A 14,941-nucleotide genomic window follows, 5' to 3' on the forward strand; every position below is an offset into this window, starting at 1 on the left:
TAAAACCCCGCCGTAGCTGGCGGCGTTATAGTCATTCGTGAAATTTAAACGTCGAAACATTGAAACTTTAAAGGTTTTCACACAGGTGTTTTGCGATGTGGGTGTTTATTTTTAGATTCAAAGCGAACTCTACCACAAGGTAGAGTATTCAAAAATAGCTTAAAGGCTCATAATATTGCTCCTCCCCACGGTAATCTTTAGTAAAAGGCGAAAGATTAAAGCGATTGAGGAGAAGCTAGAGCATAATATATCGTGGCTACTATAAGTAAAATGATTATTGTATCAAACCATGTTACACTATATTTTATTTGTATGAATTACAAGTAATAAAGCGAAGATTTTAATTACATTACTTTATCATGAGAAACGCACAAATTACCGTTCTTGTAAGAAGGTGTTAAAAAAAGAAATTTTGTTATTAACTCAACATGTAATTGTTAAAGGAATCGTCTGCAATTTTCTTTTTTTTCCTTCGCTTAACTGCTGACCATGACCATGACCATGACCAAAATTATCATTTAATCGTTCGAAATTTTTTGATGCCATTTCAATAAAACCCCGCCGTAGCTGGCGGCGTTATAGTCATTCGTGAAATTTAAACGTCGAAACATTGAAACTTTAAAGGTTTTCACACAGGTGTTTTGCGATGTGGGTGTTTATTTTTAGATTCAAAGCGAACTCTACCACAAGGTAGAGTATTCAAAAATAGCTTAAAGGCTCATAATATTGCTCCTCCCCACGGTAATCTTTAGTAAAAGGCGAAAGATTAAAGCGATTGAGGAGAAGCTAGAGCATAATATATCGTGGCTACTATAAGTAAAATGATTATTGTATCAAACCATGTTACACTATATTTTATTTGTATGAATTACAAGTAATAAAGCGAAGATTTTAATTACATTACTTTATCATGAGAAACGCACAAATTACCGTTCTTGTAAGAAGGTGTTAAAAAAAGAAATTTTGTTATTAACTCAACATGTAATTGTTAAAGGAATCGTCTGCAATTTTCTTTTTTTTCCTTCGCTTAACTGCTGACCATGACCATGACCATGACCAAAATTATCATTTAATCGTTCGAAATTTTTTGATGCCATTTCAATAAAACCCCGCCGTAGCTGGCGGCGTTATAGTCATTCGTGAAATTTAAACGTCGAAACATTGAAACTTTAAAGGTTTTCACACAGGTGTTTTGCGATGTGGGTGTTTATTTTTAGATTCAAAGCGAACTCTACCACAAGGTAGAGTATTCAAAAATAGCTTAAAGGCTCATAATATTGCTCCTCCCCACGGTAATCTTTAGTAAAAGGCGAAAGATTAAAGCGATTGAGGAGAAGCTAGAGCATAATATATCGTGGCTACTATAAGTAAAATGATTATTGTATCAAACCATGTTACACTATATTTTATTTGTATGAATTACAAGTAATAAAGCGAAGATTTTAATTACATTACTTTATCATGAGAAACGCACAAATTACCGTTCTTGTAAGAAGGTGTTAAAAAAAGAAATTTTGTTATTAACTCAACATGTAATTGTTAAAGGAATCGTCTGCAATTTTCTTTTTTTTCCTTCGCTTAACTGCTGACCATGACCATGACCATGACCAAAATTATCATTTAATCGTTCGAAATTTTTTGATGCCATTTCAATAAAACCCCGCCGTAGCTGGCGGCGTTATAGTCATTCGTGAAATTTAAACGTCGAAACATTGAAACTTTAAAGGTTTTCACACAGGTGTTTTGCGATGTGGGTGTTTATTTTTAGATTCAAAGCGAACTCTACCACAAGGTAGAGTATTCAAAAATAGCTTAAAGGCTCATAATATTGCTCCTCCCCACGGTAATCTTTAGTAAAAGGCGAAAGATTAAAGCGATTGAGGAGAAGCTAGAGCATAATATATCGTGGCTACTATAAGTAAAATGATTATTGTATCAAACCATGTTACACTATATTTTATTTGTATGAATTACAAGTAATAAAGCGAAGATTTTAATTACATTACTTTATCATGAGAAACGCACAAATTACCGTTCTTGTAAGAAGGTGTTAAAAAAAGAAATTTTGTTATTAACTCAACATGTAATTGTTAAAGGAATCGTCTGCAATTTTCTTTTTTTTCCTTCGCTTAACTGCTGACCATGACCATGACCATGACCAAAATTATCATTTAATCGTTCGAAATTTTTTGATGCCATTTCAATAAAACCCCGCCGTAGCTGGCGGCGTTATAGTCATTCGTGAAATTTAAACGTCGAAACATTGAAACTTTAAAGGTTTTCACACAGGTGTTTTGCGATGTGGGTGTTTATTTTTAGATTCAAAGCGAACTCTACCACAAGGTAGAGTATTCAAAAATAGCTTAAAGGCTCATAATATTGCTCCTCCCCACGGTAATCTTTAGTAAAAGGCGAAAGATTAAAGCGATTGAGGAGAAGCTAGAGCATAATATATCGTGGCTACTATAAGTAAAATGATTATTGTATCAAACCATGTTACACTATATTTTATTTGTATGAATTACAAGTAATAAAGCGAAGATTTTAATTACATTACTTTATCATGAGAAACGCACAAATTACCGTTCTTGTAAGAAGGTGTTAAAAAAAGAAATTTTTTTATTAACTCAACATGTAATTGTTAAAGGAATCGTCTGCAATTTTCTTTTTTTTCCTTCGCTTAACTGCTGACCATGACCATGACCATGACCAAAATTATCATTTAATCGTTCGAAATTTTTTGATGCCATTTCAATAAAACCCCGCCGTAGCTGGCGGCGTTATAGTCATTCGTGAAATTTAAACGTCGAAACATTGAAACTTTAAAGGTTTTCACACAGGTGTTTTGCGATGTGGGTGTTTATTTTTAGATTCAAAGCGAACTCTACCACAAGGTAGAGTATTCAAAAATAGCTTAAAGGCTCATAATATTGCTCCTCCCCACGGTAATCTTTAGTAAAAGGCGAAAGATTAAAGCGATTGAGGAGAAGCTAGAGCATAATATATCGTGGCTACTATAAGTAAAATGATTATTGTATCAAACCATGTTACACTATATTTTATTTGTATGAATTACAAGTAATAAAGCGAAGATTTTAATTACATTACTTTATCATGAGAAACGCACAAATTACCGTTCTTGTAAGAAGGTGTTAAAAAAAGAAATTTTGTTATTAACTCAACATGTAATTGTTAAAGGAATCGTCTGCAATTTTCTTTTTTTTCCTTCGCTTAACTGCTGACCATGACCATGACCATGACCAAAATTATCATTTAATCGTTCGAAATTTTTTGATGCCATTTCAATAAAACCCCGCCGTAGCTGGCGGCGTTATAGTCATTCGTGAAATTTAAACGTCGAAACATTGAAACTTTAAAGGTTTTCACACAGGTGTTTTGCGATGTGGGTGTTTATTTTTAGATTCAAAGCGAACTCTACCACAAGGTAGAGTATTCAAAAATAGCTTAAAGGCTCATAATATTGCTCCTCCCCACGGTAATCTTTAGTAAAAGGCGAAAGATTAAAGCGATTGAGGAGAAGCTAGAGCATAATATATCGTGGCTACTATAAGTAAAATGATTATTGTATCAAACCATGTTACACTATATTTTATTTGTATGAATTACAAGTAATAAAGCGAAGATTTTAATTACATTACTTTATCATGAGAAACGCACAAATTACCGTTCTTGTAAGAAGGTGTTAAAAAAAGAAATTTTGTTATTAACTCAACATGTAATTGTTAAAGGAATCGTCTGCAATTTTCTTTTTTTTCCTTCGCTTAACTGCTGACCATGACCATGACCATGACCAAAATTATCATTTAATCGTTCGAAATTTTTTGATGCCATTTCAATAAAACCCCGCCGTAGCTGGCGGCGTTATAGTCATTCGTGAAATTTAAACGTCGAAACATTGAAACTTTAAAGGTTTTCACACAGGTGTTTTGCGATGTGGGTGTTTATTTTTAGATTCAAAGCGAACTCTACCACAAGGTAGAGTATTCAAAAATAGCTTAAAGGCTCATAATATTGCTCCTCCCCACGGTAATCTTTAGTAAAAGGCGAAAGATTAAAGCGATTGAGGAGAAGCTAGAGCATAATATATCGTGGCTACTATAAGTAAAATGATTATTGTATCAAACCATGTTACACTATATTTTATTTGTATGAATTACAAGTAATAAAGCGAAGATTTTAATTACATTACTTTATCATGAGAAACGCACAAATTACCGTTCTTGTAAGAAGGTGTTAAAAAAAGAAATTTTGTTATTAACTCAACATGTAATTGTTAAAGGAATCGTCTGCAATTTTCTTTTTTTTCCTTCGCTTAACTGCTGACCATGACCATGACCATGACCAAAATTATCATTTAATCGTTCGAAATTTTTTGATGCCATTTCAATAAAACCCCGCCGTAGCTGGCGGCGTTATAGTCATTCGTGAAATTTAAACGTCGAAACATTGAAACTTTAAAGGTTTTCACACAGGTGTTTTGCGATGTGGGTGTTTATTTTTAGATTCAAAGCGAACTCTACCACAAGGTAGAGTATTCAAAAATAGCTTAAAGGCTCATAATATTGCTCCTCCCCACGGTAATCTTTAGTAAAAGGCGAAAGATTAAAGCGATTGAGGAGAAGCTAGAGCATAATATATCGTGGCTACTATAAGTAAAATGATTATTGTATCAAACCATGTTACACTATATTTTATTTGTATGAATTACAAGTAATAAAGCGAAGATTTTAATTACATTACTTTATCATGAGAAACGCACAAATTACCGTTCTTGTAAGAAGGTGTTAAAAAAAGAAATTTTGTTATTAACTCAACATGTAATTGTTAAAGGAATCGTCTGCAATTTTCTTTTTTTTCCTTCGCTTAACTGCTGACCATGACCATGACCATGACCAAAATTATCATTTAATCGTTCGAAATTTTTTGATGCCATTTCAATAAAACCCCGCCGTAGCTGGCGGCGTTATAGTCATTCGTGAAATTTAAACGTCGAAACATTGAAACTTTAAAGGTTTTCACACAGGTGTTTTGCGATGTGGGTGTTTATTTTTAGATTCAAAGCGAACTCTACCACAAGGTAGAGTATTCAAAAATAGCTTAAAGGCTCATAATATTGCTCCTCCCCACGGTAATCTTTAGTAAAAGGCGAAAGATTAAAGCGATTGAGGAGAAGCTAGAGCATAATATATCGTGGCTACTATAAGTAAAATGATTATTGTATCAAACCATGTTACACTATATTTTATTTGTATGAATTACAAGTAATAAAGCGAAGATTTTAATTACATTACTTTATCATGAGAAACGCACAAATTACCGTTCTTGTAAGAAGGTGTTAAAAAAAGAAATTTTGTTATTAACTCAACATGTAATTGTTAAGGAATCGTCTGCAATTTTCTTTTTTTTCCTTCGCTTAACTGCTGACCATGACCATGACCATGACCAAAATTATCATTTAATCGTTCGAAATTTTTTGATGCCATTTCAATAAAACCCCGCCGTAGCTGGCGGCGTTATAGTCATTCGTGAAATTTAAACGTCGAAACATTGAAACTTTAAAGGTTTTCACACAGGTGTTTTGCGATGTGGGTGTTTATTTTTAGATTCAAAGCGAACTCTACCACAAGGTAGAGTATTCAAAAATAGCTTAAAGGCTCATAATATTGCTCCTCCCCACGGTAATCTTTAGTAAAAGGCGAAAGATTAAAGCGATTGAGGAGAAGCTAGAGCATAATATATCGTGGCTACTATAAGTAAAATGATTATTGTATCAAACCATGTTACACTATATTTTATTTGTATGAATTACAAGTAATAAAGCGAAGATTTTAATTACATTACTTTATCATGAGAAACGCACAAATTACCGTTCTTGTAAGAAGGTGTTAAAAAAAGAAATTTTGTTATTAACTCAACATGTAATTGTTAAAGGAATCGTCTGCAATTTTCTTTTTTTTCCTTCGCTTAACTGCTGACCATGACCATGACCATGACCAAAATTATCATTTAATCGTTCGAAATTTTTTGATGCCATTTCAATAAAACCCCGCCGTAGCTGGCGGCGTTATAGTCATTCGTGAAATTTAAACGTCGAAACATTGAAACTTTAAAGGTTTTCACACAGGTGTTTTGCGATGTGGGTGTTTATTTTTAGATTCAAAGCGAACTCTACCACAAGGTAGAGTATTCAAAAATAGCTTAAAGGCTCATAATATTGCTCCTCCCCACGGTAATCTTTAGTAAAAGGCGAAAGATTAAAGCGATTGAGGAGAAGCTAGAGCATAATATATCGTGGCTACTATAAGTAAAATGATTATTGTATCAAACCATGTTACACTATATTTTATTTGTATGAATTACAAGTAATAAAGCGAAGATTTTAATTACATTACTTTATCATGAGAAACGCACAAATTACCGTTCTTGTAAGAAGGTGTTAAAAAAAGAAATTTTGTTATTAACTCAACATGTAATTGTTAAAGGAATCGTCTGCAATTTTCTTTTTTTTCCTTCGCTTAACTGCTGACCATGACCATGACCATGACCAAAATTATCATTTAATCGTTCGAAATTTTTTGATGCCATTTCAATAAAACCCCGCCGTAGCTGGCGGCGTTATAGTCATTCGTGAAATTTAAACGTCGAAACATTGAAACTTTAAAGGTTTTCACACAGGTGTTTTGCGATGTGGGTGTTTATTTTTAGATTCAAAGCGAACTCTACCACAAGGTAGAGTATTCAAAAATAGCTTAAAGGCTCATAATATTGCTCCTCCCCACGGTAATCTTTAGTAAAAGGCGAAAGATTAAAGCGATTGAGGAGAAGCTAGAGCATAATATATCGTGGCTACTATAAGTAAAATGATTATTGTATCAAACCATGTTACACTATATTTTATTTGTATGAATTACAAGTAATAAAGCGAAGATTTTAATTACATTACTTTATCATGAGAAACGCACAAATTACCGTTCTTGTAAGAAGGTGTTAAAAAAAGAAATTTTGTTATTAACTCAACATGTAATTGTTAAAGGAATCGTCTGCAATTTTCTTTTTTTTCCTTCGCTTAACTGCTGACCATGACCATGACCATGACCAAAATTATCATTTAATCGTTCGAAATTTTTTGATGCCATTTCAATAAAACCCCGCCGTAGCTGGCGGCGTTATAGTCATTCGTGAAATTTAAACGTCGAAACATTGAAACTTTAAAGGTTTTCACACAGGTGTTTTGCGATGTGGGTGTTTATTTTTAGATTCAAAGCGAACTCTACCACAAGGTAGAGTATTCAAAAATAGCTTAAAGGCTCATAATATTGCTCCTCCCCACGGTAATCTTTAGTAAAAGGCGAAAGATTAAAGCGATTGAGGAGAAGCTAGAGCATAATATATCGTGGCTACTATAAGTAAAATGATTATTGTATCAAACCATGTTACACTATATTTTATTTGTATGAATTACAAGTAATAAAGCGAAGATTTTAATTACATTACTTTATCATGAGAAACGCACAAATTACCGTTCTTGTAAGAAGGTGTTAAAAAAAGAAATTTTGTTATTAACTCAACATGTAATTGTTAAAGGAATCGTCTGCAATTTTCTTTTTTTTCCTTCGCTTAACTGCTGACCATGACCATGACCATGACCAAAATTATCATTTAATCGTTCGAAATTTTTTGATGCCATTTCAATAAAACCCCGCCGTAGCTGGCGGCGTTATAGTCATTCGTGAAATTTAAACGTCGAAACATTGAAACTTTAAAGGTTTTCACACAGGTGTTTTGCGATGTGGGTGTTTATTTTTAGATTCAAAGCGAACTCTACCACAAGGTAGAGTATTCAAAAATAGCTTAAAGGCTCATAATATTGCTCCTCCCCACGGTAATCTTTAGTAAAAGGCGAAAGATTAAAGCGATTGAGGAGAAGCTAGAGCATAATATATCGTGGCTACTATAAGTAAAATGATTATTGTATCAAACCATGTTACACTATATTTTATTTGTATGAATTACAAGTAATAAAGCGAAGATTTTAATTACATTACTTTATCATGAGAAACGCACAAATTACCGTTCTTGTAAGAAGGTGTTAAAAAAAGAAATTTTGTTATTAACTCAACATGTAATTGTTAAAGGAATCGTCTGCAATTTTCTTTTTTTTCCTTCGCTTAACTGCTGACCATGACCATGACCATGACCAAAATTATCATTTAATCGTTCGAAATTTTTTGATGCCATTTCAATAAAACCCCGCCGTAGCTGGCGGCGTTATAGTCATTCGTGAAATTTAAACGTCGAAACATTGAAACTTTAAAGGTTTTCACACAGGTGTTTTGCGATGTGGGTGTTTATTTTTAGATTCAAAGCGAACTCTACCACAAGGTAGAGTATTCAAAAATAGCTTAAAGGCTCATAATATTGCTCCTCCCCACGGTAATCTTTAGTAAAAGGCTTTTATTGTTTATTAAATTAGTACAATTAAAAATAAATAATTAATTAATTGTACAAAGCCTTCTCAAATTTTCAAAAGGAATACAACAAAAAACATTTAAAATATTAAATCAAAAAATATTTACAAATGACAAGAGCATGATTTTAAAATGACTCGGAACTTATTTAAAATTTGAAAATTTCTTATAAACGTACTCAAAATAGCGTACTCAAAATAGCGTAATATTTAAAAAGCGAGATGCAACTCTTCATTTAAAACCTGAACAATGGGGAATTCGCCGTGGCACCACTTATCAACGAAGTCAGGACGATCTAATTGCTGGTGGTCAGATCTTGCCCTCAGGAGAATCCTCGAACGAGCTTTTGCCAACATAAGAACTACGGGCACATCCTTTTGCGAGTAGACTTTTGCGTTCCTCGAATCCCACGCTTGAAAACGGAGCTCCGCTGCTATGATACGGAAGGCGTAGCGCAAATGGGCTGGAACTGGGATGATTTCTTGATAGACCGCTGCTTTGGCCGAGAGGAAACGCAGATTGAAAAAACGTCGGAGATGTTGCCAAATGGGGTAAACATGGGCGCAATCGAAGAGCACGTGTGTCACCGTTTCGGGAGACGTGCAAAAAGGGCAAGTCCAAGAGGTTGCCATACCATGATTTTTCAGAAAGAAACGAACGGGCAAAACATGATGGGCTGTTTTCCAAAAAAGATCTCTTCGAGTTGGTTCTATTGACCGATTAGCAGCCTCCCAAAACACCGCTTCCCATTTTACATTCGGTGACTCCTTTACTACTCTCACTTCCGTTTTGTTTCTGAGAGCATCGCGTATTTGCTTGTTTGTCGCTGATGTCCAATCAAAGCAAGTGTCTCTTGTTTTTAACTTCTTGACCTGCTCGACGAAGGCCTCGTACAGATGGTGTACTTCTCCGGCGTGTAGGCGGTGACTGTCCCAAGGAAGGCGGAACAAGGTGCTGACTGTACTTGACAGGAAATAGATCGAGGAATCGTGGATTGGGTGGTCGGAGGCTTGTAACGCGCGCGCATTTCTTGTGAATGAAAGTGCCGAGATTTCATTCCTCAAATTAGGAGCACCGAGGCCTCCTTCTTTCGGCGTCTGGTAAACGGTGTCTCTCGAAACCCATTCTGGTTTTTCAGACCAGATAAAGGTGAACATGAGGCTCGTGATTCTGTTGATGTTCAAGTGCGAGAAGGAAACCAAGGGCACGCCGTACGTCAAAGCTGGCACACCAATCTGACGCAAAACTTGCGTTTTACCGAGGAAGGACAGCTGAGTTTTTCCCCAAGACCGAAGAACCTCATGGAACCGATTCAGAAAGATGTCTTCGTTTTTTTCGGATGATCCACTGCTGGTGAAAAGGATGCCGAGAATCTTTAGAGGCTTGTCCGAAAAATTAATATTTAAGGACTTTGGTATTTCGTAGATTCCTGCGCGACCGAGTTCCAGAGCCTTTGTCTTCTCTAGGTTGATTCGGCTTCCTGATGCTGAACAGAAAGAATGCGCCAGAGCCATGGTTTGGCTTAGAGACTCGGTGTCTTCCAAAAGGAAATTGATGTCATCGGCATGACTGAGAGATTTTTGGTTCTCAACTTGTGTGGACCCTGGACCTTTTAGACCCCGGATCATGGGATTTTGGCGGACATTGTGCAGAAGAACTTCTATAACGATAGTGAAAAGGACCGGTGATAGAGGACAGCCTTGACGAACTCCTCTCTCTATGAAAACCTTTCTCGATAGGTGACCATTAACCATTACTCTACTGTACGAGTTTTTGTACAGACTTTGGATTGCCTTAATAAAAGCCTTCGGAATGCCGAAAGCCTCCATAGCGGCGAAGAGGAAGTCCTGGTCCACACGATCGAAGGCTTTATTCAAATCCACCGCGAGCAACAGACCAGAACCATTTCTTTCCGTGGTATGAACCAAGGTATCACGTAAGTACAGAAGGTTGTTGTACAGAGATCTTCCCTTGACTCCCGCTGTTTGCGTGGGACCGATTATTTGGTCCATAACCGTTGCTATCCGCATCTCGAGGATCTTGGCAAATAACTTCCTGTCAAGGTTAAGAAGCGTGAGCGGCCTCCAAGCTCCAAGTTCTTCCTTTTTCTCTTCGTCCTTGCACAGAAGGCTGATCATGCCAAACTGGAAGGAGTCGGTGAACTGACCATTTTCTAGGCTTTCGTTGAAAACGTTGACTATTATTTGTTTTAGTTCTTGCCAAAAGGTACGATAGAATCCCACCGTCAGTCCATCAGGCCCTGGAGCTTTTCGGCGCGAGAAGGTCCTCAGTGCTTTAGTGCATTCGGTGACAGTGATTCTAGCATTGAGTGAATCTTTCATGTTGTCAGGAACCTGAGGGAGATCTTTAAATAAGGAGGTTAGTCTGGAACTGTCAGTGGCGCTCTTCTTGTACAGATCTTGGTAAAATCTCCTAACTTCCTCTTGAATTTCCTCCTGGTCAGTAATGGTTCTCGTACCCGTAACAATCTCCGACAGCGCTACTTTCTTCCGATTCATCGCTTGACGGCAGTAGAAGTCGGAGTCGAATTTCATTTCCATGGCAATTTCTTGACCATGTTCTTTCGCCCTCTGGAATCTTAGCTTGGATTCATACTCTTCATGGAGTTTGCTCCGTATGTTGGAGATTTCGGTTATTACTTCTATGTCTCTTGCGTCCTTCGGGAGACGATCCAACAAAGACAGAGACCATCTAAGAAAGTGGACCCTTTTTCTAGATGACGCTGCTCGGGATTTCCCTAATTTCCGAAAAAGATCGGCGAATTTCGTTTTGCAAGTCTCCCAGTCGTCGCAAGAGTGGACGGCTTCGGCCAAATTTTGAATTTCCGGTTTCACATCCGCAACAAAATCTGAGTCCTCCAAAACAGAATCATTAAGCCTCCAAATGCCTTTACCTCTGGGAGTGGCTAGCGGAACTTCCACCTCTAAGATAACAGCCTGGTGATCGGTGACGTACGAGGCTGTACTGCCTAGGGGAGTAATGGTGCAGGAACGGACGCTGGTAACAAGCTGGGATGGTAAATAGATACGGTCTAAGCGACATTTTACATTTTTTGCTTCCCAGGTGAAAGTGCGGACTCCAGGATTGCGAAGCCGCCAGATGTCAACTAGGTTGAGTGATTCCATTTTCCGCTCCAAATTTTTGGCCGAAGCGTCAACGAGAACGTTGCCGCCTTCCTTGTCCAGGTTCAAATTCGAAACGCAGTTGAAGTCTCCGAGTACAAGCAAATAAGAGAACGGGCCATCGACGTACTGGTGCAAGCTATTGAAGAGTAGTGACCTTTCACCCATCCTATTAGGAGCGTAAATGGATAATATACGGAGTCGAGAATCATTATAGTCTAGATCCACACACACTACACGCCCCGACGTGTCCAACCGGAGACTGCGAAACTGAGTGCGAGCGCCCTGTCTAACGAAGATAGTGGTGCCACGACTGAAGTTACTCCCTACGCTATAAAATATATCCTGCGCTTTAAATAATTTCTTAAGGTAATTAAAGTTATCAGATCTAACTAAGTGACTTTCTTGAATACATAAAATGTCTATTTCTTCAGCACGGAAGAACGCGGCAATATCTTTTTGTTTTTTTAAATTACGTAAACCCTCTACATTTAAAGTCCCTATTTTTAAAACACTCATAAAAATATATATTAAAAGCTACAATTTATTACTAAAAGTCAATAAAAAAACTAATTATACTGGTTACTTCTTGCGAGGAATTCCACCCGAAAAGGTACCAGGGCGTTTAGGAGCAGTCCTGGTTCTTTCAGGAGCTGAGCTGCTGGAACTGTTCTTAGGATATTTGGATTTCAGTGTGGTGAAAGACGGTGCCGAGGAAACTTTCTTGACGGTAGGAGTAGTCGTATTTTTTATGGACTCGCTAAAGGTACGTTCAGTAGGTTCTTTTGGGGATGCAAGTTCTGGATCTTCAGCCCACAAAGGTGGGAAATTCGAGTGGCTCGGGGATAGTGGGTTTGGCTGCTTGGAGACAGTAGGACTGGGATAGCTGGTTCTGGGAACTTCGGCCACTTCATCTCTCGCTGAGTGAGAAGGGCTAGATTCTGCATCTTCAGGTTTGGACATCGATTCCATGTTTTCGTGGGACTCTTGTTCGAACGACATAAGAACAACCGGATTAACTATCGGAGTGTCATCAACTGGTTTCTGCTCCATAGGTTTCTGCGTTTTTTCGTACTCCTCTATCGCACGATCAGCGGCTTTTTGTACCCATCGACGATCTTGTGAAGTACATTCTCTGGCCAGGTGGTCGCAATCTCCACACTTGTAACACTGGCGCTTGACGCCACGATACTGGATGTTGACTCGGTAGCTACCGGCTAAGATGACATTTGGTACAGGTGATCTTACTTTCAATTTAATAAGTCTGTTTCCGTTTGTAAGAAGCGGGTACTCTTTGTCGGCTTCATACTCCCATGACAGGACATCGCCGTATGGTCGTAATCCACCACTGATGACAGCAGGATCCAGTTCATAAGGGGCGCCAACGACGGTGATCATCAGCTCATCGGAGTCAACGGGAGATACTTGGAACGTAGCTTGACCAATTTTAATGGCACCAGAAACAAAGATCTTTTCATATTCTTCCTTTGACGCACAAGTGACATGGTACACTCCACGACCCTTGGGCTGACAACAAATAATTGAAGCCGGACCAAACTCATCGAAGAAGGCTTTGGCAACATCAAGGTATTTCAGATTATCACCTCCTACATCTAGTTTCAGAGAGAGCGGACGTTTCAACCGCCCTGAGGACGGCGCCATGATTCGAAAACAACCGACTGCGCGAAAAACTAATAAAAACTATTAAAAAACACACTCACTTTTTTAGTAAAAGGCTTTTATTGTGTATTAAATTATTTACAAAACAAAAAAAAATTGATTTGTAAAAAAGCCCTAACTTAATAACTTAAAATATATTACAAGTTAATCATACATTCAATTTTAAACAGACAAAAATATAGTTCTTAAAATGCAATTACTCTGATAATGATAAAATTTTCCATACAGTATAAATTTGATTAGAATAAAAGATCTAGGTTTTCGACCCCAATAACTCGAACTATTGGCAACTCAGCGCGGCACCACTTATCAAGGAAATCAGGTTTCTTCAACTGTTGAAGATCAGCCCTGGCCCGTAATATAATCCTCGATCTTGCTTTTGCCAGCATAAGGAACGTTGAAACGTCCTTCTTCCCATATACTTTTGAATTTCGAGCATCCCATGCTTGGAACCGCAATTCTGACGCGATAATTCGGAAAACGTAACGGAGAGGAGTGACGACTGGGACCGTCTGTTGAAAGACGGCAGCGCTTGCGGAGATGAAAGGCAACCGGAAAAAGTATCGAAAGTGTTGCCACATGCGTTGGACGTTGGTGCAGTCAAACAGCGCGTGAATAATGGTTTCAGGAGCCGGACATAATGGACACTTCCAGGAGTCAGACATGTTATGCTGTTGAAGGTAAAACCTTACTGGCAAGATCCGATGGACAGTTTTCCAGAGGAGATCTCTTCTTGACGACTCAATCGCCCGATTGGAGGCCTCCCAGAAAATTGATTTCCAGTTCATTTTGGGTTGATCCCGGACCACTTTGATTTCTACTTCTTTTCGTAGAAGGGCGCCAATCTGTTTGTTGGAGGACTTTTTCCAGTCGAAATTCTTGTCTTTGTTCTTAAATTCTCTCGTTAGCCTGGTGAAGTCTTTGTAAGACTGATGGGTTTCTCCAGCATGAGGCACGCGTTTGTCCCAAGACAGGCCAAATACAGTAACGAGAGTACTTGATAGAAGGTAATTCACGGTGACGTTGACGGGATGAAAGGGAGTAGATAAACAACGTGCGTTCCTCGTGTAAGATAACGCCAGGATTTCGTTTTGCAGGTTCGGGACCCCAAGACCGCCTTCTTTAGCTGGCAAATACAATGTGTTGCGAGATACCCACTCAGTTTTATTCGTCCACATGAATTTGAACATGAGAGCCGTGAGCTTAGCAATATCATCTTTGGCGAAGGAAATCAGTGGGACACCATACGTTAAAGATGGAACTGCGATTTGACGAATTACTTGAGCCTTCCCTAGGAGGGATAGGTCAACTTTTTCCCAGGAACGTAGAGCCTCTCGGAAACGACCAAGAAAAATCTCTTCATTTAACGGGGAAAGTCCATTGCTACAGAAGTGAATTCCGAGTATCTTCAATGGCTTATTTGTGTAGGCAATCTTCGCCGATTTCGGTAATTCAATTGCTTCACCGTGGCCCAGTTTGAGGGCTTTCGTCTTTTCCATGTTGACGCAACTGCCTGATGATGAGCAAAAGTCCTGGACCGTTACCATAGTTTCATACAAGGATTCGCTGTCTGCCAAGAGGAAGTTAATGTCATCGGCGTGGCTGATTGACTTGTTGTCATTTTGTCGG

General features: G+C 38.0%; 15 non-coding genes across 15 annotated transcripts; all 15 read right to left on the reverse strand.

The window, feature by feature from the left end:
* Nucleotides 1-125: 125 nt before the first annotated feature.
* Nucleotides 126-244, reverse strand: LOC149958253 (U5 spliceosomal RNA). The gene has a single exon (XR_016479276.1). It is a non-coding gene; the product is annotated as a U5 spliceosomal RNA (small nuclear RNA).
* A 432-nt stretch (nucleotides 245-676) lies between these two features.
* On the reverse strand, nucleotides 677-795 carry LOC149958254 (U5 spliceosomal RNA). The gene has a single exon (XR_016479277.1). It is a non-coding gene; the product is annotated as a U5 spliceosomal RNA (small nuclear RNA).
* Nucleotides 796-1,227: 432 nt separating this feature from the next.
* On the reverse strand, nucleotides 1,228-1,346 carry LOC149958255 (U5 spliceosomal RNA). The gene has a single exon (XR_016479279.1). It is a non-coding gene; the product is annotated as a U5 spliceosomal RNA (small nuclear RNA).
* Nucleotides 1,347-1,778: 432 nt separating this feature from the next.
* LOC149958256 (U5 spliceosomal RNA) lies at nucleotides 1,779-1,897 on the reverse strand. The gene has a single exon (XR_016479280.1). It is a non-coding gene; the product is annotated as a U5 spliceosomal RNA (small nuclear RNA).
* A 432-nt stretch (nucleotides 1,898-2,329) lies between these two features.
* LOC149958257 (U5 spliceosomal RNA) lies at nucleotides 2,330-2,448 on the reverse strand. The gene has a single exon (XR_016479281.1). It is a non-coding gene; the product is annotated as a U5 spliceosomal RNA (small nuclear RNA).
* Nucleotides 2,449-2,880: 432 nt separating this feature from the next.
* On the reverse strand, nucleotides 2,881-2,999 carry LOC149958258 (U5 spliceosomal RNA). The gene has a single exon (XR_016479282.1). It is a non-coding gene; the product is annotated as a U5 spliceosomal RNA (small nuclear RNA).
* Nucleotides 3,000-3,431: 432 nt separating this feature from the next.
* On the reverse strand, nucleotides 3,432-3,550 carry LOC149958259 (U5 spliceosomal RNA). The gene has a single exon (XR_016479283.1). It is a non-coding gene; the product is annotated as a U5 spliceosomal RNA (small nuclear RNA).
* A 432-nt stretch (nucleotides 3,551-3,982) lies between these two features.
* On the reverse strand, nucleotides 3,983-4,101 carry LOC149958260 (U5 spliceosomal RNA). The gene has a single exon (XR_016479284.1). It is a non-coding gene; the product is annotated as a U5 spliceosomal RNA (small nuclear RNA).
* Nucleotides 4,102-4,533: 432 nt separating this feature from the next.
* LOC149958261 (U5 spliceosomal RNA) lies at nucleotides 4,534-4,652 on the reverse strand. The gene has a single exon (XR_016479285.1). It is a non-coding gene; the product is annotated as a U5 spliceosomal RNA (small nuclear RNA).
* A 432-nt stretch (nucleotides 4,653-5,084) lies between these two features.
* On the reverse strand, nucleotides 5,085-5,203 carry LOC149958262 (U5 spliceosomal RNA). Its single transcript, XR_016479286.1, has one exon. It is a non-coding gene; the product is annotated as a U5 spliceosomal RNA (small nuclear RNA).
* Nucleotides 5,204-5,634: 431 nt separating this feature from the next.
* Nucleotides 5,635-5,753, reverse strand: LOC149958263 (U5 spliceosomal RNA). Its single transcript, XR_016479287.1, has one exon. It is a non-coding gene; the product is annotated as a U5 spliceosomal RNA (small nuclear RNA).
* Nucleotides 5,754-6,185: 432 nt separating this feature from the next.
* Nucleotides 6,186-6,304, reverse strand: LOC149958264 (U5 spliceosomal RNA). Its single transcript, XR_016479288.1, has one exon. It is a non-coding gene; the product is annotated as a U5 spliceosomal RNA (small nuclear RNA).
* A 432-nt stretch (nucleotides 6,305-6,736) lies between these two features.
* LOC149958265 (U5 spliceosomal RNA) lies at nucleotides 6,737-6,855 on the reverse strand. Its single transcript, XR_016479290.1, has one exon. It is a non-coding gene; the product is annotated as a U5 spliceosomal RNA (small nuclear RNA).
* Nucleotides 6,856-7,287: 432 nt separating this feature from the next.
* Nucleotides 7,288-7,406, reverse strand: LOC149958266 (U5 spliceosomal RNA). Its single transcript, XR_016479291.1, has one exon. It is a non-coding gene; the product is annotated as a U5 spliceosomal RNA (small nuclear RNA).
* Nucleotides 7,407-7,838: 432 nt separating this feature from the next.
* Nucleotides 7,839-7,957, reverse strand: LOC149958267 (U5 spliceosomal RNA). Its single transcript, XR_016479292.1, has one exon. It is a non-coding gene; the product is annotated as a U5 spliceosomal RNA (small nuclear RNA).
* Between the last annotated feature and the right edge of the window lie 6,984 nt (nucleotides 7,958-14,941).

Source organism: Leiobunum rupestre, chromosome 2, assembly GCF_980474605.1.
Source record: "Leiobunum rupestre chromosome 2, qqLeiRupe1.1.hap1, whole genome shotgun sequence".
Lineage (NCBI taxonomy): Eukaryota > Metazoa > Arthropoda > Arachnida > Opiliones > Sclerosomatidae > Leiobunum > Leiobunum rupestre.